This window comes from Vipera berus, assembly GCF_964194415.1.
Source record: "Vipera berus genome assembly, chromosome: 11".
NCBI classification, from domain to species: Eukaryota; Metazoa; Chordata; class Lepidosauria; order Squamata; family Viperidae; genus Vipera; species Vipera berus.
In genome coordinates, this window is record NC_138214.1 from 1802174 (window position 1) to 1826136 (window position 23963).

At 42.1% G+C, this 23963-nt stretch overlaps 1 long non-coding RNA gene across 1 annotated transcript; it reads left to right on the forward strand.

Moving 5' to 3' along the window:
* Nucleotides 1-3362: 3362 nt before the first annotated feature.
* On the forward strand, nucleotides 3363-6297 carry LOC308673016. The gene is made up of 2 exons (XR_014027554.1): nucleotides 3363-3495; nucleotides 4762-6297. It is a non-coding gene; the product is annotated as an uncharacterized lncRNA (long non-coding RNA).
* The last annotated feature ends 17666 nt before the right edge of the window (nucleotides 6298-23963 follow it).

A 23963-nucleotide genomic window follows, 5' to 3' on the forward strand; every position in this document is an offset into this window, starting at 1 on the left:
CCATGTATTTGGACTACAGTTCCCAGAATTCTGTGGCCATGACCAAAAGGGACACCAACCCAGTTGAGGGCTACCAGGTTGGAGAAGAGATAACCTAAAGTGGTTTCAAAAAGGCAAGGATGGTCATCACGTCTGAGCAGGGAGAGTTCGTTTATTGTCCCGTCTTCCCAGGAATGGCAGATTTTCTGATCAAACAAGACTTCAACATCCCTTCAACATCTAGAACTCCTGGCCGTTGGAAGCCGAATACAGGTAGACCTTGACTTACAACCGCAACTTCTGTTGCTTAGTGAGGCAGTTGTTAAAAGTGAATTTTATCCTTTTTTATGCTTCTGGCTTGCCACGGCCATGAAGTGAGTCGCTGCAGTTGATAAGTTTGTAACACGGTTGTTAAGTGGATCCGGCTTCCCCCATCGACTTGGCTTCTCAGAAAGTGGCAAAAGAGGATCACGTTTCCCCCCCCCCCCAGGACGCTGCAACTGTCATAAATACGAGTCAGTTGCCAAATGTCTGAATTTTGATCATGTGACCTTGAGGATGCTACTGTCGTAAGTGTGAAAACAGTCCTAAGTCACTTTTTCCCGTGCTGTTGTAGCTTTGAAAAGTTACTAAGCAAACGGTGGTAAGTTGAGAATTACCTGTGCTTTAGAATTGATCTGCCTATTGGTAAATCCGATAATCATTTTTTAAGCTAAAAAATAAAGGAAATTTTGACTTGTTCCCTAATAGGAACCAGAGCGTCCATGTAGGCCAGTTCTGGCTGTCATAAGGGGCAGCCACATTCCTTCCTGGCCATCTCAGATGTCAGGGCTGGAAGCCTTTCTGAGCTTGTGAAACACAACAGAGTCGGTGCCAGAGCTTTTAATATGGAAACCTCTGTTGTAGCAACATAATTTATTATCTGTTTGTAACTGGAGGAAAAAACACTTAGAAGTCTAGCTTACCACATTGCAAACTCGAGATTTATAAGCCTCGGGGAAGGGTTGAGAGGCCCTTAGGTGGTTCTTTTCTCGCCATAAAACCACAAGATTAATCCATTGTGCACGTTGGCCATATTTTTGTGTTTTGTTTTACTTTTCCCTCTTGTGCTGCTTGTCAACAGGCCTCCTGATATATTGAAAGCCCGTGGAGCCATGGTTAAAATGCCTTGCGCTATATGGGGCAGAAATTGTATATCTACTTTTTTACATCTTGGGAATGGCAAATAATGAGCAGATAAGCTCATAAATGGAGTCAAAGCGCTGACTAAAATGGTAGTTTCTGGTGTTTTTTTTTTAAAAAAATCACCCTAGAGTCAAGTTGTAGAAAAGGACACTTATCAAAGCTAAGCTGGTAATTTATTGGTCATGTTGCTTTTCAGGAATTGTAGCACCACATCACCTAAGGCAGGGATGCCCAGCCTTGGCAACTTTAAGACCTGTGGGATTCAACTCCCAGCATTCGCCAGCCAGCTTGCCAACATAATAAGTCCACAAGTCTTAAAGAGAGAAGAGCAGAGAAGAGCCACAAAGATGATTAAGGGACTGGAGGCTAAAACATACAAAGAATGGTTGCAGGAATTGGGTATGGCTAGTTAGTGAAAAGCATGACTAGGGGTACCATGATAGCAGTCCTTCAGGACTTGAGGGGCTGACTCAGAAGAGGGGGTCCACCTATCCTCCAAAGCGCCTGAAGGCAGGACAAGATGGAAACTAATCCAGGAGAGAACCAGCCTAGAGCTAAGGAGAAATGTTCTGTGAGAGAGAACAATTGACCAGTGGAACAACCTGCCTCCAGAAGCTGTGAATGCTCCAACCCTGGAGGTTTTTAAGAAGAGACTGGGCAGCCATTTTCCTGGAATGGTATAAGGACTCCTGCTTGAGCAGGGGGGGTTGGACTAGAAGACCTCCAAGGTCCCTTCCAACACTTATTCTGCCAAGATTGGACACCCCTGTCCTAAACTGTAAAAGAGAGGGATTGAGAGACTTACGTGCAAATGTGCAAATCTACCCAATTAATCAACTTGATTAACAGAATCATAGTTTGCCCAGTGAGCAAAATTAGGGATTTTGTTTAGCCCCCGCCAGTACGTTTCCATCGTTCATCAGAACAAGCCATGCAGGAATTGTATTCAAAGAACAAACCTTTGGGTAATGTAAATGCCCAAATCCAGAAGTAATTATTTAACAATGGCGACATCTTTCAGGTGTTGCAGAAAACCTTCTGGCACTGCTAAGTATTTTCCAATTTCTTCTACCTTTTTTGGAAAGGAAACTTTGGAGATGTAACAATATCATTTGCTGGGGGCAGAAAACAAATTCTCCATTTTAACACCCTCCCCCCAGGCCGCCTTTTCCCCTCCCAAATCCTCTCTTTTAAATAGGAACTAATAAAATGTGCTTATTCCAAGGAAGACTAACAAGACCAGAAGAAAAACAAAAGAAAAACCAATGGTAGAATTCGGTTTCCTGTTTCACCTGCAGCAGCTGAATGTGGCATAATTTTGTGCTGCAGACCTGCTGTGTTTTCATCAAGGAGAGAGAGAGAGAGAGAGAGAAAACATGATTATGGTGTTGGTGGGGTCAAGGTGAAGCCATATTGTGGAGGGGGGAAAAAAAGCTTCCATTGAAATGCAAATTTTGTGCAGTAATAGCAAAAGGGAATCCACAAATTACAGGCAATTTCTTTCATTCGAGAATAAGTGTTCCATTCAGCTTTTTTCCCCCCTGCTTCCTTTCTGCCAATCGGAGAGCATTATTTATAGAATGAGTGCTGGGGGTGGGTGGGGTGGCATAAGAGGCAGGAATAAAGCCTTAAAAGAAATGAAGAGTATAAAACATCTTGCAGAACAAGCAAGATAAACATTGCTTAGTTTAATGTCTACGGAGATTCTCAGCCATTCAGGTTACAGTTGTCCCAAAGGTGCTTTTTCAAAAGATAACTGGACTTGCTTGGTGTGTCTTTTTTCTCCCCTTGAAGTTTTTGTTTCTCATCTGAGAAGCTTCTTCAGTTCTGGAGCTGAACTGAAGAAGCTTCTTGGAAGAACTGAGGAAGCTTCTTGGATGAGAAGCGAAACATCTTCCAGTAAAAAGAATGCCCAGTTGCCTTTTGAAAAATCACCTTTGGGATTGCTTAGTTTAGTCCCATTTCCCCCTAAAATTGTTCCTAATAGAGCTGACGCTATCTCTATCCTTGGCAAGGTCATATCTGGCTTTTCCTGGTAACAATGGGCTCTCAAAATTAATTTCACATATTTTCTTTGCTTCCTGGATGAAAACGGAGGCTTGAGGCTGGTGCCCGTGAAATTCTCAGTCAAGGAAGGTTGCAGACAAGGGACGCTCTTAAGTCTTGCAGCTGGAAACAAGATGCTTTCTGGAAATTAATGACTGGCAGTGGGTGGGGCGATCCCCTAAGAAGATTACTTTGCCTTGCCAGCTAATCACAGCGGATCTAAATCTCCCTGCAAGAAGATGGCTACCATATCAAGTCTCCTTCAAATCCCGCCCCCGAGTTCAGGTCAGGCTACATTGCCTATTATAGGGTGCAACTGGAAAAGAAAACCAGGTTAGATGGTATTGGATTCTGCTTGGGTCAACTACTGTTGATCCTTAGGGATGGTGAAGAAGTGGGAGAAAGACTGGAAATCTATGGAGAAAAGCATCAGACTGCTAGGGCTGAAGGCTAAAACATGAACAGTTGCAGGAATTGGGTACGTCTAGTGAAAAGAAGAACTAGGGGTGACATGATAGCAGCGTTCCAATATTTGAGGGGCTGTCACAGAGAGAAGGGGGTCAAGCAATTCTCCAAAGCACCTGAAGACAGGAGAAGAAGCAAAGGATGGAAACTAATCAAGGAGAGAAGCAACCTGGAATTAAGGAGAAATTTCCTGACAGAACTGCTACTGCTACTACAGAACTGCTACTGCTAAGCTTGTAAGCCGCCCTGAGTCTTCCGAGAAGGGTGGGATATAAATGGAATTTTTAAAAAAACAAAACAATCAGAGGAACGGCTCACCTCCAGAAGTTGTGGGTGCTCCATCACTGGAGGCTTTTAAAAAGGGACTGGACAATCCTTTCTCTGAAATGGTATAGGGTCTCCTGCCTGAGCAGGGGGTTGGACTAGAAGACCTCCTAGGTCCCTTCTGTGTTCTCTACTTTGACCCATGCTGCCTCTGCCCCACAAGGATTTTGTGGTTGATTGGCCTATGAGATGTGCAAACACAGCCAGTGCAATTGAAGATGAGGGTGGAAGGGCTCCCTCGACCAGGGTTGGCTGGGATATTCACCCATGCTTGCTGTGTAATTCTGGGAGTTGAAGTCTATCCATCTTGGAAGTTGCCAAGATTGGACAACATTGGGCTCTGATAACATTTTGTACCAATGGTCTGAAGAACACAGATAATTGGCCCAAATCTTCCTCCATTAATTTCTCTCTGTCCATATGTTCTCCCTATGCATCTCTGCCTGTTGGATTTCAGTACCCCGGAGGCTACCCTAAACCAACAGCTTATTTATTTATTTACCCTTAAGTGTATGAGATGAGTTCTAAAGTGGCCACCTTGTACGAATGACAATTTCTTTGAAAGTCTCTTGGCACAATATATAAAATCCTGAAGAACTTGGGTTATTTTTTCCCCTCTTCCCAGTAGAGGGCACTCCTTGTGTTTTAAAAACAGAAATTAGCGAAGAAATATGATTCCCCTGCAGCAGAGAGAAAGAAGATTTAAAAATCTTACAATTTTGTACATTCTGATATAATTCGATCCATGTTCTGTTGTCACAGGTCAAAATGTCAAAACGAGAGGTTTTAAGAGCTTTTCAGAAGGCCCAGAAACAAAATGCATCGGTGTTATCCTTGTCCACGCTTGTGGGAATTTCTTTGGAGCAAGAAATGTCCTTTTTAAATACCTAAAGGGTCCAGAAGATATTGTCCCCAGCTGAATCCGTTGTGAGAATTGGATTCTGGTGTAATGCAACCTTGTCACATTGACAAACGCCTGTTGCTTAAAAGCCTTGAGGCGAGGCGCATGGATTGAGTGTCCGTAAAGCTCTTCAAATAAAATGCGTCTTGAAGGGGAACTTTAACAGGCACAAAAATGAAAACGAGCTAAACCGGCTTTACACACTTCTTTGTACATTTGGGTCACTGAGGAAGAAAGTCGGCACGCAAAAGAGATTCATCACCTCTTGCAGCTCATATTTTTAGAAGTTGCTGCTCCGTGAATGCGTCCTGTAACTTGACCACGTCTGGCCCAGAATAATATACACAAATGCAGCTGGAGATTGGTGGTGGTAATTGTGGTGGTTGTTGTCTTCCAGCTCCTTTGATGAAAGCTACGCTCCACGTTGCCCAAGGAAAGCGGTCGATTCAAGGGTGGAGGTTTGCAAACATCGGAGCTTCCGTTTCTATAATTTAATCAGTAGCCTCTCAAAAATGAACTACAGGTAGTCCTCAACGACCGCAATCAAGCCCAAAATTTCTGTTGCTCAGTGAGACATTTTTAAGTCAGTTTTGCCCCATTTTATGATTTTTCTTGCCACAGTTTCCACAATTTAGGTGCTAATTTAGTAGCACGGCCGTTACGTGGATGGCTTCTCCCCCCCCTTGACTTTGCTTGTCAGAAGGTCGCAAAAGGGGATCAGGTGACCCTGGGACACTGCAACTGTCATAAATACGAGTCCGTTGCCAAGGGTCTGAATTTTGATCACATGACCGCGGGGCTGCTGCAACGGTCGTAAGTCCCTCTTTTGCACTGCCATCGTAATTTCGGTCACTAAACCAACTGTTGTAAGTCGAGGACTACTTCTATTTAGCGAACAGGTCCTTCTTGACCTCCTTGAAGAGAACAAAGATGCCTCCCAGCCAGTCCCTTTCCTTAACCTTCCCACTTTTTTTTGGACCTCTCGCGAAGTGGAGCTTGATCCTGGATGTTCTTGGTCTCCTTCCAGCTGTCCTGGTTGACACGAGTCTTCTTCAAGCGAGTCCTCCAGAACGCGATGCTGCATCTCAAGAAGGTGGCCGGCTCTCCCGTAGAGTCACACCCTTGCGGCTCATTCTGACTTGCCTCTTTTCAAAAGCCATTTCAGGCTTCAGAAAGAGCAGCCGTCCGCTTTCTCTCCCTGAAAACAGTCTGGGTTGCCTCTGCACCCCGCTGACTTCCCACGGGGGACGGCTTTTATCCAGAAGGGTGAAATCTTGAGACTGGCCTCCTTTGTATGGCGGTGTAAAACAAGCGTTCCGGCACGACAATGCTGACATCACCCTGCAGTCATTAGCGAATTTTCTGTTTTCTGTCAATAAATGGAATTTAAACACTTAGTAACTAAGCTTCTTAAAATTCATAGCTGATGAGGGAGCAATTAGGGCAGGATTTTAATGAATACCCATAAACTCATGACAGCTTTTGCTCAGAAGAAAGCTTAATCGTGCACACTCACTCTCCGAGCCAGACAGCTGTTTTCTGAGGGAGGGGCGGGGACAGAAATGCATGCTTTTAATTCTGAATATTTGTTCAGGGGCCTAACAAAAAGCAAGGAAACATTTATGTCCATCCATGATCTCCCTTTATCAATGGATTAGCAAGAGAGCCTCAGGGCAAAAGTAGGAATAAACTGGCCGTAATCGCTGGCGTTGCTGGACCTTCTGGATTGAAAATTCCTGCTGAATTTTTTTTAAAAAAATCCCATTTATATCCCGCCCTTCTCCGAAGACTCAGGGCGGCTTACAATCTAAAGCACAAATCAATGTGCTTACTCCTCAGGAAAATAACTAAATAAGTTATTAAGGTCAAGGATTTGGGCTTTGCTTTGGAAAGCATCAAGAGAGATAGTACAGGACATAAAGGCACATCTAAAAGCAGGACGGGGACCTGGATCCATGACCTTGCCAATAATTCATGCCACATTCCCTTGAAGACTTGATTCAAGAAGAGACTAAATGTGAGAGTCCATTTGTAGCACCAAGCACTGAAGAAACGGGCGATCAAGAATACGAAGTATAATCTCGTTTTCTCAGATGGAAAATCAAGGTTATCAGCTCATCCCTATCTGGCTAGGGTTCACACCCTGTGCTAATCTCCAACCTCACTGATGGAGTTTACACACCATGCTAAACTACAAACCAACTCTTGCCATAGGCGTACTTGACAATTTGGCTCTTAGATGCCAAAGGAACCCGTCTGGAGACCCTGGGACAATATACAATACTTGGAAGATCTTGGCCAAATGAGCTCTTCCAAGGATGCAAGAAAAAGCAAGCTTTTATTAGAACAGGTGGTGGAAAACATAAACTGTGAGGAGTGGAGGAAATCACCTGAAATATATTTCATGTAGGGTAATTTTAGACCCATTCAAAGTCCCTTTCTATTTGACCCACCCAAACCTTTGTTGTGGACCCATTGACTTAAAGATACGCAACTTCCTGGAAGCTGTCCAAAAGCCAAGGAGCATTTTTGGACCAAACCTAGCACCACTAGCCCATCCAGGAACATATAAAAAGCGCCTTCCACACCTTCAAAGCCTCTGGTCTTCTCTCCTATGGGGTCCATTGTTGATCTCTCCCCTTCATGCCTAATTGTTAGACTTGCAGGCTATAAAACTTGCTTATTGACCAGTGATCCTCCAAGCTGATTTTGGAATAGGACCAATCTGGTCAAGGTCTATTTGGATTCAGATGCTACTGAAGCCATCAGGCCACTTACGGGGTCCTTAAGTGAGATTCTCAGGGTACCACTGATTCTGGGGTGACTCTGAAATTTATTTTGCTATGTTTTTAGCGCTGCTGTCTTTCTCATTCACCGTTTCATGGTTGTGTTTTCCCACACACACACACACGCACACACACACACACACACACGCACACACACACACACTGCTGGGGCGCAGAGACAAATGCAAACATCTGCGCAAGCCCATTTGGAAGGGCTTGGAGCTTGTCAAGGGCTCTGCGTGCCGTGCCGTAAATTCAGGTGGGGATTTGATTCAAATGGACAGTTGACTTTTTTGTTTGCACCTGTTTCCAAGGCCTGGCGGAGACAGGAATGGAAAAGTGCAGAAGCCATCTGGGGCACTGGCTGACCTTTCTCTGGCCTTGGTTTGTAATCAACTGTTTTTGTAAGTTTCGAACCACATCAGAATTGGCGTGTGTAAAGAACTGCTTGTGTATCAGCCCTTAAGACATGCACTCGGCTGCTCTCGAGGTATTCAGAGTCCCATGTTCCTCTTCCCTTTGCTGCCAAATACCGGACTGCACCTGTTCTCCGTCAAATGATGCTTTCTGAGCAAAGACAAGGCAGGTGACGGAACGTGTGCATGCTTCCTGAAGTTCACTGGGTGCAGCCAATGAGTTAACATGACCTGTTTGCTTTCCACTAATAATGCAACCCACATTCAAGATGAAGGCTGGGATAATGAGATACTTTGGGTGATCTAATTCGACACGATGTCCTTGAACTTCCAAATCAAAGCAAGCAGCCAAGGGCCTCGAAGGAACAAAGTAGGATGGTTGCTTTCATTTCTTCAAGCCCCCTCCCTCCCCCAAAGATGTTTCCCCACCCTTGATTCCAAAATCTGGATTGAATCAATGCTGTAAGATGATTCAGACACCTGAATGGAACCAAACCAATTTTTTAAAAATTGGATCGGTTTCAACAATCCAAACGGGATCAATCTCAATGAATTGTAGAGCCAATATTGCAAGGTGTGGTAGTGGGTAGAATAATGGATTTGGATCAGGAAGATTTGGGTTCAAATCTAGCCTTAACCAAGGAAGCACGCTGAGCGTCTTAGCCTGCCTCTCAGCCCGCCCTACCTCACAAAATTGTTGTGGGGGTGGGGAGAAAGAAAAGAGAGGAGGAATATTTAATATGTGATTCTGAACACCTTGAAAAAAAAGGCAGAATATACATTTGATACCTGAATCAGGATATTACAAAAAATGAACATGAGTACACACACAGGGAATAATAAAGTATATTTTTAATGAATTTACCTTGGTGGAAATGTGAATGAAATAAAAAATAAAATAATAAAATAACATAAAATAATAAAATATAAAATAAATAGAACAGAACAGAACAGAACAGAATAAAATAGAATATGGGCAAACCTGCTTTTCATATTTGCATTTTCTTTGGCATGCCTTGGTTGAACAGTGTGCATCTTCTGGTAATTTATAGAAAAGCAGGCAGAGTTGGGGATGGAGTTAAATGCGTCATCAGCTTAGAATCATTATGTTGCTATCAATGGTCCAAGTCCAACCCCTCTTGAATTCCACTGACCCTTGACTAGATTTCTTGTGTATAGGCTTGAACAATACATCTTTGAGTTGCAACGTATGGTCCTGATTCTTTGTGCCTGACAATTTTATTTATTTATTTATTTATTTTATTAAATTTATATACCGCCCTTTCCCGAAGGACTCAGGGCGGTTTACAATTTGACTTGAGTTGAGTTCCTTCTTGTCACTGCCAACTGGGAGACTTATTGGGAAAAGGGAGTGTTCATGGCTGAGACTTTGGATTGAGTGAACCCAAACCCTTGTACCGCAATAAACTTCTGAATCTTTCCGATGCCATCCTAATTTCTGTTGTTTTCCTCAGAACAGCTGTTGGGACTCCCAGGATGACACAACTCCAAGAGTCCCTTGCTCCAAATGGGCAGGAGAGAAGCTTTTTCTTCTTATTTTTTTGCCAAGCAATTTCCCCTTGAAAGGAAAATCAATTTGCTTACTCCTGGGCAGGTCTCCCGGGACCCCTGTGATCTCCTGAAGTTGCTGAAATATTGATTCTCTGGTTGCCGATCTGTTATGGGACTTGGCTGAGTTTTATCTCTGGTAGAGTAGGTTGGCTATCCATGCATGGAAAGGAAAAAAATATTAGGTCTGCAGCTTGCTTGCCTCTTTCCTTCTCTACTGAGTGCAAAGACCTCAGTAGATTACAAAACACATTACAAAAAAAGATGTTGAGACTTTGGAAAAAGGTCAAAGAAGAGCAGCTAGGATGATTAAAGGCCTGGAGACAAAAACATAGGAAGAACGGTTGCAGGAACTGGGTATGGCCAGTCTGGAGAAAAGAAGGACTAGGGGGGGACATGATAGCAGTATTCCAGTATTTGAGAGGGTGCCACAAGGTGGAGGGGGTCAATTTATTCTCCAAAGCGCCTGAAGGCAAGACAAGAAACAACGGATGGAAATTTATCGAGGAGAGAAGCAACCTGGAACTAAGGAGGAATTTCCTGACAGGGAGGACAATTAACCAGTGGAACTTCTTGCCTCCAGAAGTTGTGTGTGCTCCATCACTGGAAGTTTTTAAGAAGAGACTGGACAACCTTTTGTCTGAAATAGTATAGGGTCTCCTGCCTGAGCAGGGGTTGGACTAGACGACCTCCAAGGTCCCTTCCAGTTCTGTTATTCTGACAGGATGGGGTGATGGGATTCAGACCAGAAACTTCTTGATTCATTACTCCATCTTGTCACCAGGACAAACGACCAGGAATGATAAGAATTCCTGGAATAATAATGTTGTAATATTAACCCAGCACCATCTCCAGCATCACCATCATCCTTTGCAAAGCTTCTCCTTCGTGGCCTCTCTTTTCCCCTTCCATAAAAGGCATGAAAAAGAAGAGTTTTGTCAACCGTCCTGTCTCTTTTGTGATGTTCTGTTTCTCAGAAACCGGGGCCTTTTCATCCTAACCTCAGACACGGATGAGAGAGCAGTTTCTGCACCCGTTGTTTGTCACTTCGGCTGGGTTTTTGAATCCGCAGGACCGCGGCTTTGTTCCCTTTCTTTTCAAGGCACAGAAAAGGCACAAGAGTGGGACACATCGGAGTGTCTTTGACGGAGTCGCCTTCAACAGTTATTTAGGTTTTTCATTCATTTTTGCCATGTTGGTAATTATGAAGGGGCCAGGGCAATTAAGAACAAGAAAGAGGGAAGGAGACGAAGGTGGTTGTGGCTGCTCAGACGAAACAAAAACAACTTTTATCGCCAAGGAGAAACTGAAGGGTTTAAGAAACACATTGTGCCAGAAATTTCCGAAGGACACACGTTGAGTCAACATCAAGTGGGGGTTCAGTACTTGACTGAAGTACATCTTAGAGGATGTTGTGTGAGTTACAACTGGTTGGTTGGTTGAGTTTCGGGTGCACCATCCCCGTTTGTCCCAAACAGCATTTCTAAGCTTGAAATCTCCCTCCACAAACCAAAATGGTGTCCATATGAAGACCACCAATAGTTTGAAGAATATATTGCTTTCCTAGAACTGCAAAACATTTGATAGGGTATCCCACAAAAATCTCTCGCGCCCCATCTATTCCCATCGAGTCTCCTTCCAAATAAAATCATGGATGATTTGGGCATTTATCTTAAACCCACACCATCTCCCGCCCTCCCACCAGCCCCTATGAACTTAATCTTTGGTTGCCATGGAGATATTACAGGGCTGGATGTTTTTCACAGGTTCTTCTCTATGAAGATTGTTTTGCGTGTGTGGGATGGGGGGGTGGAAGAAGAGATTTTGTTTCTCCTTTGATTTGTGGCGAGTTGGTGTTAGTAAAGCTGAGCTTTTTAACATCCTTTTAAAAAAGGGAAATAAAAAAGGAAGAGAAGAAAGGAGGAGGAGGAGGAGGAAAAGGAAAGAGAAGGGGAATAAGAAAGAAAAAGGAAAAGGAAAAAAAGGAAAGGAAAGAAAGAAAGAAAGAAAGGAAAGGAAAGGAAAAAGAAAAGAAAAGAAGAAAGAAGAAAGAAGAACAGAGCACTCTGAGAGCCTGCAAGTCAAGCTCAAAGACTTACTTTTTGTCTGGCCTAATTCAAATTGAGCACGGTGCTGAACGCCCCAGGAAACCCCAATATCAGAAGGTCTTCCTCTAAGAGTTGTGAACTCGGCACTACAAAGTCTGGGCGACTGCGGTTACCTGAATAGGGTTGAATGAAACAAGACAACCGCATCATCCTAGTTCTTAATCTGTTCGAGCTGGCAATTGTTGATGGCAAAAGTGGGATTAAGGACTTCTTCCAGGGAGTTGCTTTTCTTGTGAGAACAAAAAGAAAGAGGAGAAGAAGAAGAAGAAGAAGAAAAAAAAAACCTGGGGGGACGAGGGGGTATGGTGGAGATGGAAAGATAGCTGGAAAGCGGAGAGAGGCAGGAATCTCCTTGGAATCTTGAATCGGGAAAGATTTCCGTGAATGAGTCGCACCCCGAGTTTTTGAACTCAAGTTGTGCAAGACGGAGGACCAGGAACTGGCAAGGTTCAGAAGTGCATTGAAAGCTGTGCAAAACACAAGGCTGAAGGAGAACTTTTGCACACATGAAACTGCTTTGTGTTGGCACCTAGCAAAGTGAGGAGCTGGCCTTTGCAATCATCCAGAGGCTTTTCTGCAAAGATTAAAAGACCAGCTGGCCAGTTTTGGCCATAAACAGGACTGTAGGAGAGTTGGACTATTGAGCTGTCTTCTCCTCCAAACTGCTGAGGGGAAATGGGAATTAAAACCAACTGGTGAGGGTCAAAAAAGCAAAGACAAATTCTTCCACACGGGTGTCCACAGCCAGTTGGCCGGCAAGTGCTCAGTTGTTTAAACAGATGAGAAAGAACTTGAAATGGGTCAAAGCCAATTTCTGGCCGGGGAATTCTGGGAGTTGAAGCCCATACATCTTCAAGTGGCCAAGGTTGAGGAAAACTGAGGTCCTTGCAGGTACATAGAGCATCCATGCTCTCTCTTGCTGACCACTCCCTATCCCTCCATCTTTTCTGAGCAGCTTTTGCTTGCAAAGAGTTAAATCAACAGAATGGAACTCATGATCCTGGCTAGTTTTAGAGAAGAAGCTGACATTCAAGAGAGCCTTTAGGTATAGAAGGGGTCCACCTAAAAGAGTAAAAATAAAGACTCCTATGAGTAAGGCCTCCCTAGTAGTGAATGATGAGGCCTGAAACTGGCCTCATTCCCCATCCTAAAACTGACTTAAGTCAGTGGTTTCTGCTGGCAACCTGAAGCCAACTTGTCTGCCTTCTGCACTTGAGATATCCTACCACAAACTATGGTTTGCTTCACTGTCCATGATCAGTTGCATTTATGCAACAGGGGAAGCTGGAAAGCACAACCAACAAACCTTCCCAGCTGGATTCCCAAGATGTAAAGGTACTCCCCGACTTACAACAGCTCATTTAGTGACCGTTCAAAACTACACCAGCACTGAAAAATGACCATTCCTATTTATGACGGTCGCAGTGTCTCGGGGTCACGCGGTCCCCTTTTGGGAGCTTCTGACAAGCAAAGTCAGTGGGGAAGCCTGATTCACTTAACAGCTGTGCTACTAGCTTAACAACTGGGGGCAAGAAAGGTGCTAAAATGGGGCAAAGCTCAACAAATGTCTCACTTAACAATAGAAATTTGGGGCTCAGTTGTGGTCATAAATTGAGGACCACCTGTATGGAGACCCCAACAAGCCTAGGACATTGATGGTGAGTTTCCGGGCTTGTTCTTTCACATGAGTCCTTTAGGAAGGAGTTGAAGTTGGGAGGCTGGACCCCTCCTTAGCCCCCAGCCCCCAAAACAACACTCTCTTTAAGCAAAGCTTGTTCAGGAATTCACAGCCTTGTTCAGATTGCCTGGATTGTCTCCAAGACCTGCAAGAGCCAATATTTTAATTTCCAGGGACAGCCTGAGCTCCGGCCTTTTGTTGGCCATGCCATCAATTATGTCTGAAGACATTAATTTACTTTTCAGGATCTCGCCCTCCGTCCCTCTGCCTCGCCTTCTTCTGCAGCCCCCTTTTCCCTCTCCTTGACTGCTCTGACTTTGAACAGGTTTCATTCATCTGCTCTCCACTAAGCTCTGTAGAAAAAGAACAATGCTTCCCGATCTGCCTTTTATAGCTTATTGGAAACTGGTGGTCCGCACGGAAGCCTTGGTGGGTGATTAACCAGAGTGAAAACAAACTACGCTGCCCCGGCGAAGTTGATGCTGAAGGAGGACTTGGGCCCACTTCATTACAGCCTTCAGAAGGAAGCTTGGGCCAGACTTTTCAAGTCTCAATTTAATCACGTAATTCTCCCTTAAGTAGCCAGAGAAACTTGCTGCCCAGCAGGCAGCCGGTTGGCCGATGACAACTTCAAAAGATAAATAATATATAAATATCTTCGTGGGCTGGGCTGGAGGAGAATGTCACAAGTGTGTAGTGCGTTCAAAAAGAAAGTTGCTTTCTTTTCTTTTCTTTTTTTTGGGAAGGGTGATTCGTTCCGCAATTGTCTTTTATGGGGAGAAAAATGAGAAAGAAAGGAAAAGAAAAATGAAAAGATAAAAGAATGAAGGAGGGAGGGAGGGAGGGAGGAAGGAAGAAAAAATAGAGGGACAGAGAGAAACAAAGAAAAAGAAAGAAAGAAAGAAAGAAGGAAGGAAGGAAGGAAAGAAAGAAAGAAAGAAAGAAAGAAAAGAAAGAAAGAAAGAAAGAAAGAAAGAAAGAAAGAAAGAAAGAAAGAAAGAAAGAAAGAAAGAAAGAAAGAAAGAAAGAAAGCCAATCTTATTTTTTTTCTTTATCTGTTTATTCAGTCAATGCTTGGAACAGGGAAAGATTTTAAATCTTCAGCGAGGGAACAATGAGCAAACAAGAATACTAGCAGTTAGGAAACCTGGACCAATAAAATCCATGGATCAGTGAAATACTCAGGTAAAGTTGTTGTTACACTTTTAAAACCAATGGGAAAAATGTACGTTTTGATGTCCAAAAATCTTAAATTTCTTTGTCATTGATTCGTAGTTAGGCAGTCAGATAGATTTAGTCCAGCTGTAGAGACATAGCTTTAATCCAGCATTGTTGCTCAGGGATACTTTCAATTTTTGAAGGGATTACCAGGAGTGAGAAAACTCTTCAAACCTGGTTCATTCCCCATCCTCTCTGATACCAGGAATTATGGAATGAGATGGGAATTCTGCCGAAGGGTGCTTAGATGCCCGGATCAACCAAAATCAGCAGAAATTATTGCCCTGGTAGACTGTTCCCCATTTTCTTTCCATCTCTCCAGTAAGATGACATAATGTTTTAAATCCCCCCACCCCTCCTATTTCTCTGCTAAATTCTAGTGTAATTGAAGACGATGTGCATCCAAACCACAGCCTACAGTATTCAGGATTTTAGACATCCTCTTGTTCTCTGCTCTAAGTTGTCCATCACAGATGGACAAGGTTGCGTAAGGATCTTGCCATGGTTTTCAAGTTATTTAGAGTTAGCTAAAAGGTGGGTAAGCTATCCATCAAGAATCTTCTGCATACACCGAGTTTAGACCTCTTGCAAAATGTCCTGTTCTGTTCTTGGCAGTTTAAGAATGAGAGACAAATAAAGAGGTCCCATTACAAGCTCCTCCCGTTCTTAAGTTCTCCAAGCGCCTCTGACTCTTTGACTGGAAGAAACTAAGCTCTGGAGACAAGTGCATCCTAAGGTCCTTCCGATCCAGGATCAGAGACAGGACATTTCTTCATGCTCTTCAGATGGAAACAGGCCTCCCTTTGTCTCCGAGAGCAAAAATAGGTTTTGTCAGGTGGGCTTTGGTGGAGAACAAAGGGAGGCTCCAGGGACTTTTGGAGTCTGATGCCACCATGGTGGGCTGGAGATTGGATCGATGGAAGTGCTGGAGAAAAGGTGGAGGCACTCCAGCCATAAAAAGCCTTGCTTTCTGGCCCATGCTGTGCCCACAGGAGAGGAAGACTTCTCAGAAAACCCGTCTCTGCAAATAGGACCAAAGTGAAACCAGAAAGTAACACTGACATGTTCATGGGGAGAATGAATTATACCATGGCTGGGTGAGGAGGACCCTAATCGCCCAGCTACCTGATGGCTTGCATCACCCCTTCCGTCTCCACAATGAAAGCCTCATCTTTATCAAGGCCTTTTCTCGAGTGCTTGGAGGTGTTGTCATGTTATCTGTTAAATATCTTTTCTCCAGGCTGATATGGATATTTCTGTGGCCCATGCAGCTATCTCCAGCCCAAAATAGCATTCTTGATCAAGGTTTCTTGTATACGTATTGATGTGTGTGAGAGCGGCTTATCTCACCCACCCATGACCATCCAGCAGAAAGCTGTGATTTTTTTCCACAGAAATTAAAATGGGAAGAAAATCTTGAGTCCGATCTGTAGTTCTGTGAAGGATATAGCATTAGAACACCCTTTTCCTCATGGGTAAGTGGAGAAATCTGAACATTTTTGGGTTGGTCTTAAAAGACCCTTTTTTCAAAAGGCAATGTGACTTCTTGTTTTCCTTGAAAGACATTTCGCTTCTCATCCAAGAACTGAAGAAGCTTCTTGGAAGAACTGAAGAAGCTTTTTGGATGAGAAGCGAAGCGTCTTTCATGGAAAAAACAAAGTTCAGTTGCCTTTTTAAAAAAGCACCCTTGGGACAACCGTGACCCGGATGACTGAGAACCTCCATAGACACTCCTGGGTCAGGAATGGTACTCAAAGACTGCCAGACTGTTTCTGTACCATCAAGTTGTTTTTGGCTGCTAGTCACTATCAAGATAGATTTTCTGCAGGACAATCTACCTTTAATCTGTTCTTTGAAGTCTCCCAACCTATCACCACCGTAGCTGAGACTCTCCACCTGGCTGGTGGCTGTCCTCTTTATTCCATCTTTTCTGGCATTATTGCCTTCTGCAGAGAGCTAGGTCTTCATATGTGTCTCAAGTAGGACCATTTGAGCCTGGATGCTTGTGTGTCAAGGTTGGATTGATTTGGGTTGATTGTTCAATGGGTTGATTTCTGGACTAATCCATCGGTTTTGCTTTCTTGGCTATCTTCTCAGTGGACTTTTCCAACATCACTGAACAATCAACTCAAATCAGTCCAGCCTTGAGACACAAACGACCCTACTCAAATATTCAACGGGCTTTTCCAACAGCGAAGTTCAAAAACATCAACACTTCCTAGCCAGCCTCTCCAAGTCCTCATTCTAACTCAGAAGATTTATTCTGATTTATTCCCTTCTGTCTGTGAAACAGAGAGATGGGGCTTTACAGAAGCCTTGTCTAAAAGAAAGGAAAGACAAACCAGGGCTTATAATTCTAATTTTTTTGAACCATGTTTTTTTTTAAAGACAGAAATGACAGCCTGAATACAGCTACCAATAAGTGTTGGATTATCAACTAATTAGATCCGATGCTGGATAGTTTGTCATGCAGCAATCCAGCTTCTTGGGTTTCGGATAGTGGAGGAATCACATAATAATATATGTCACCTGGAGCCAGGTCTTGTGAGGTGGGCAGTATATAAATACGAAGAATGAAAGAATAAATGAATACATAAATAAGCTGGCCACAGTAGACAAGGAATTGGGTGGTCTTGGAATTTAATAAGCTGGAAAAAGTGTTGTTGGAAAGTGACATTTCTTGAATCTTTCTTGCATCTGGAAGGGAATAACCCATTTTTAAAATTCTCTTTTATGCTCTTTTGAGAAGAGCAAATGGAAATCTACGTCAGGCGTGGGCCACAATTTGTCAACAGTTACTTTGGGTCTTTGCGAAGCTATACCAGGTGCCCTTCAATACACCCCTTTGTTGAGGGGTCCTTCTCTGATCTGCCTGCTCTTTGTCTTCCTTGGTGCCAGACATAGGACCACGACGACTTTGGATTTTCTAAGAATGTTTTGGACGTTCTTAGAAAACACTTGTATTTTTGGAAATTAAGAAGAAGCTAGAATTCTGGACTTTGCTCTGCAGCCTGGCACCTATTTTGTGTATTTTAACCACTACAGGACAACAACATTTATTTATTTATGAGGACCCAGATTGTTGGGGGCAATTAAGCTGACTTTGTAATAATGCCGCTTGGGGTGTGTGTGAAAGCCCTAATAAGCAGGCATATACATAGAATGAAGGCTACTGCTAAGCTTGTAAGCCGCCCTGAGTCTTCGGAGAAGGGCAGGATATAAATGGAATTAAAATAAAATAAAAAATAATGTTTTTTTTAAAAAAGTTGACTTCCGGAAGGGCCAGGAATCTGCAGGGATCAAGGTAAAGATTTGCAATTGTTCGCTGGGCTTATTCCGATATTTTATTTAAGTGTGGCATCTTGGAAACTCTAGAAGAGTTTCATTTTTGGACTTTGTTCTTCTCTTGTATTGTTCGTTTGGAAGAACTAATTTGGAAAGGCCTATTTTTCCATCCTTCGCTGGGTGAATTCAGCAATTTTTTTTCTCTCTTGTTGATTTTTGCTGCTTCTAAACACCCCCCCTCCTGTTTGAAACCCCCCCCCTTTTTTTCTTGCTCTCAGGATTTCTGGGTGAACCTCAGGTAGCAAGTGGCGTCCACCCACTCAGAATCTGAATGTGGATTCACCCCCACCCAAACAGAGATGTTTGATCTGCTCCCCCCCTTTCCCCCCCTTCAAATCAAGACCAGTCCCTCTTTTCTGAAAGGCAAAGCCAATGCAGCCGAAAACTTGCATTTTGCTTGAAATTTTGGCTGGGCTGTTTCTATAGAGACGGAAAGCCAGCTTTGAGTGAGCTGCTCTGCTTTTTAAATGTAGAGTGCAGAAAACTTTCTTCATGCTGTGATTGCTATTCAGCGGAACAGAATAGGATCTGAACTAATCCATAAAAGTTGCTATGCTCAAAGCCCCATTTCCATTCAATCCAGGCTAAAACTATACTGTACTTCACACTTGATTGGGCCTGGGACTCAATGTCCCTGCAGGACGTAAAGTCTCTCTCTCTTTCTCTCTCTGCCCCTCCGAACAGCAGCGGTGTTGAACGTGGAAAGAGCTTGTAACTCGATGTGGACATAATTACCAGTTCTTAAAAGACGAGTTTCAAGTTTGGAGGAGCCTCTCTTTCTTGGCCTTACCCCCAGGGACACCCCCCACCCCTCCTTCCACCTCCTCCTCCTTCCCCGTTAACTTGCTAAATTTGCTTTTCCAACATAAGCCTCTCAGGACTGGCTAAAGTTTCATCGTGGCAACCTTTGAAAGGTCTTTGAAAGGCCTTTTAAAAGTTTATATATATATTTTCCCCTCCCTCTCTTCCCCTCTTTCTTCCATGTAAATGTAGGAGCAGAACACCTGACCGCTTGGAAGCAGAAGGGCCCTGTGCAATGAACTGTACTCAAGGTAAAAAAAAATAATAATAAAAAAGTGAGACAGAAAAGGAGAACAATCTGTTTATCTTTCTGGGTGTAAGTGTGTATGTGTCACATTGGAGGTTGTTTTTAAAGTGTGCCAGGCTGGTGTTTTGGGGAAAAAAGGTTAGGATTCTAGCAGATTTGCTTGAATGGATTCCTGTCCTTGCTGGGTAAATATATATATATATATATATCAAGAAAGGGAATTTCTTTTTTGAACTTGGAAGATGAGTTAAAGGCAGATTTCTTTAATGCTGGCAGCAATGGATGGTCACGTCCCTAATAGCCTAAATTAAGACTTCATCAATTAAACGCTACTGTATGTTATTAATTTATTTAAAAAACAACAACCCAGGAAATGACTTGAAGTCTGCACACCAAAAGGGGGCAGAAGGGTATTGAAAAAAGAAGAAGGGAACTTAACTACTTTGGGGTGAATCTGGGAAATTAAAATTTCATTTGTGCCGTGATTTCTTTTCCTGAGCAATGGTTAGAGAGATGGGTGAAGAATGACAAGTTGAAATGGAAGCAAATCCGTAGCTGATTCAAAGTAGTCCATTGGTTGAAACGTGTGGCTTACTAAGCAATTGTCTTCACCTTGCAAGTTCAAAAACTGCTTGCTTGATTTAACCTGCAAGGAAGGAAAAATAGAAACCTGTTAAAAGGTCTTTCAAATGCCCTTCTTGGTAAAGATTCATGAAATGTGTAATTGTGGAAGGTCAGGCTCTGTTTCTTCTGGGCCTGTGTCGTCGGGATGCTTTGAGTGTGACCCCTGTGTTATTTTTTTTTAAAAAAAATCTCTTTTACGAATTAGCATCTTCTTAAACAGAGATGCCTTTACCTGCATTTTCTTGTTTCAAAGCAGAATGATAAACAGTTGGACAATTCTGGGCTCTGTCTGCCATCGGAATACAAAATATTGATTGTGGAAGCAAGTCTGTTTTTGCTTAAAATAGAACTCAAAAACAAAATCCTTCTGGCAATCTCCCTCTTATTCCAAGACAAGCGTTAGACAACACTTTAAACATTTTCCATTCCGCTTCTATATTAAGAAACAGACCTATGTATATATCTTTGTTTGAACTCATAGGAAATCTTTAAACAAAGGTCCTTCAAAGGCTTTGCTCACTCTGGCTTTGTTAATGGATGCAAAGATTGGATTCTAGCTTGTTAAGTGTAGCTTCATTTCAGCTCATGTTATTAAACAAGTGTTCTGGCCTTAACTGTGAAACAAAGCCTCTTTTTAAAAGGAGCAGATTTTGTAACTGTGTTTCGTCTGATTTTCCGTTCTGGACACAAAATAGTCATGATCACATTTCCCTTTGTATTTTTAGTTTAGTTGCAAAATGAAGCATGGTTTTCAAATATGTTTGACAATGTACATTCTCACTGCAAGGTGATTGTTTAATATTGAAATTTATTATCCTTCTTATTCCATTTATAACAGCAGCTAATTTTATGTAGCTATTGGTTGGTTGAACTTGGATGTCAGTTAAATGGTTTCTGATATCTAAAATGTTGGCTGTTAATTGATAGCTTTCAATGGATTCATGATTTAAAACCTGCTTATTTGGAACGAAAAGGAATGTTCTTTAATTTTTATTTTTCAATATGTTTTATATAGATTATTTGAAAACTTGTCTAAAGCAGGGAAAAGATTGTATATTAAGATTGTATATTGGCTCTGTTCTCTGAGGTAGCTTCAGAAAGTTATTTGTTTATAGTTGATATAAAAAAGGATTGTTATCTGTTTAAGCTAATTTCCTCTGATGTGCTATAGGTTATTCTAAATACTCGTAGATTGTTGAACAGCTGGAAAAAAAGTTGAAAGTTACAGTAATTGTTTTTTATTATCTGGAATCTCTACCATTCTTGGAAAATGTGATTTATGATCACCAATTTGAGACTTCCGAGTATCTTATTTGTTAGGTCTGGCCACAAGCTCAGTTGTTCAAAAATTCAAAACAATTCTCAACTCAAAACAATTCCAATTTTGAAAGTTCAAATAAAATGCAGAGCATGGAGCCACAGTGTTTGTTGGTCTTAGTCACTGAATATACCAAGCTAGTCTGTTACAAATAATGATTGGCTGGAAATTTGGCATAAAACATAAGGAGGAAGATGTCAGATCTCCGTGATCCTTGAATCTATTGTGTTTCACAGGGAGTGAATGTAAAATTCATATAAGTTGTATTTGTAAGGTCCAAGGAACCATGAAAAATCCATTTCTTTGGATAGGAAGCATTCAGAGTTTTTGTGTGTGTATGTGTGGGTCTCTGTTTATGTACATACGTGTGCTTACTGTTTTCACTTACGGAGTTTCGCTTTGCACAAATGTAACTGCAGCTGTCTGAAAAACTATTAAGAATTAAGGGGTGCCGACTGAGAGTGTAGTGCTGTTTTAAATCTAACCTCTTTTTTCCTCTAACCACAGGAGATGTGTTCATTATTTCAGACCTATCCTCTCACCCAAATACCCCCACAAAAAAGATTAGCATCCAGTGTGCGTGTTAATGCAGTTTTAAGGATGAATATCCTGGTTCCCATCGTCCTTAGGTAATGTTGAGTTGTCCTTTATCCATCCTGAATGTAGCCAAAGATTCTTGCTTTGCTCATTGATAAAACTGGATCCACTTTCCCCTTATCACTTTATAGAAATCAAACCTACCTTATACCCTCCTGGAGAAAATTTAAAGAGGTGTGTAAACCTGACATAATTCTGCTGTTTTCCTTAATGGCATATTTAACTATCTCCCTATATATATATCAGGAGTATATATTTGGGCATGATCCAGAAAATCAAGATAGGGGTCGTCACTACAGTGTGATCAAAGCTTTGTCATGTTTACTACATTTCCCATGTTCTTCCATGTGGCCTCCATCTTGAATTTTTTGGACCACACCCTACGGATGTCTTTGCTATCTCTCTGTCTTACAAATAGTTTGGGGCACAATCCAGTGGATAGGATTGTAAAATCCTTTGGCATGGAAGAAAACTTCATCCAAACCCCTTCAGGAAATAAAATCCAATTCCATTGTTTCTCTTTCCTGTTATCGAAGGCGAGATATAAAGACGCTACTTCTACAGACCTTTAAATAGTCGGTGAAATTCTGGAGGACTTTTGTGTTATTTTTCCAGATAAGATTTGCTGTGAAAAAGCCCCACTTGGCAAAGAACTATAAATCTCTTTCTGGTTTGAACTGACTTCCCTGCTGGAGAAATTCTAGCTGGCTCGCTGAGCTTTTAAGGTTTTTAAAAAAACATTTCTGGCTATAAAACATAGGTTCCTACAGTCTTGCAAGTGTAAAGAAATTTAGAACTAATCTTTTGATTATTTCTGGAATATAACAAGCTTATAAATGAGGTGAGACAGTTGGAATGAATTTTTTAGTTTGTTTCACCTGGGAAAAGCAAAATGTTCTTAGATCTTAACATCTTGCTTTGCTGTTAAAATATCTGATTAGATTCCATTCCAAATCTATCCTTCCTCCATTATTTTACTTCTCATGTTGCAGAAACATGACTGATTATTTAAAATATTTGTAAAACCAACACTTCTGCCATCAGCTGCAAGCAACTATAAAAAGTGAAAAATCGTCACTCGGAATGTGAAAATGGTTGCAACAATTCAAATCCATAAATAAGATGGAAGTAGAAATGGATATGTTGCCACGTGCAGTGGGAAGCTTAAAAATAGTACAAGAAGTGTTAGAATACTAGTTATTATTTTACAATCTAAATATAACCTGAGAATGGTGTTTTGTGATTTATTAAACTGCTCCTGGAAGTGGCTGAACCCCCACTGTAAACATGGGAGGCAGGCTCTGTCCGTGTGGATTGTGTTTGGAACGCATTAGGGTTAAATCCAGAAAAAGGAAAGATATTCCGTCTTTTTGCGATAAGAACCAAAATGAGAAATGTTGGGAGCCCCTGTTGTAAACGGGGCCAGGTTGCAAATTCTTCAAGCAGAATAGCTTTTAAATACGATGCAGATGGATTCAGAGCCCAATGGTGGGTTTCTGTGTTAACCATTTCTGGAGGAAAAAAAGAAAGAAAAGAAACATGAGTGAAAAAGACCCAGCAGGTTTATTTTTTAACGGCAAAGAAATGATTGACCGGTTGAGATGGACGGTGTTGATTTTATATCAGTAGGTACTGCTCATTTTTTTTTTTCTTAAGAAATAAAGGTTTTCCATTGCAACCTCTAATTAAGCCCGGTGTGAAGATTGCTAGGGCCTCAGAGCTACCTAATTCTTTGCAGGTGACTTGGGTTTGCTAGCCATAGCAAAAGGGAAATAAAACTTTGTGATTTCTGATCAAGCAGCCCTCAAAGGCACAGAGAAGGGAAAGAAGTAGGAAGGTGATCACCACTTGGGATGCTTAAGGTAGGAGATATTTTTGAGAGAAATTGCCTTCTCGTGTTCCCTCACATGCAGATACAGTATGGGGCACCCTATACTGATTTTTTAAAAAAACTTTAAAATCCAGATTAAAAAGGCTGAGTCGCTGTGTAAACTAGCCCAACTGGAGCATCCTCTCTGCCTCAGCCCCCCCCAGAAACGCTTACAAATGCCCCCCCAAAATATTCCAGTGAAATAACACCCTTATATTGAGAGAAGCCAATTTGGGCCTGAAGAAAATATCTGATTAAGATGCTGGCGAGGAGAAATTGATCAGAAATGTCCCCTTTTCCCACTCCACCCAAAAGAATAAAATAGTCTCAGGTCATTCAAATAATACATTTAATTATGATTTCTATCCTCCCCCACTGACCATTCTTCTACAATATAAGAAATTGATTTGATACCTAAGCTTGGATTATCCACCCGCCGGAACCTACAATTTACATCAGAGTCCATATTTCTTTTTTTATCTTTTT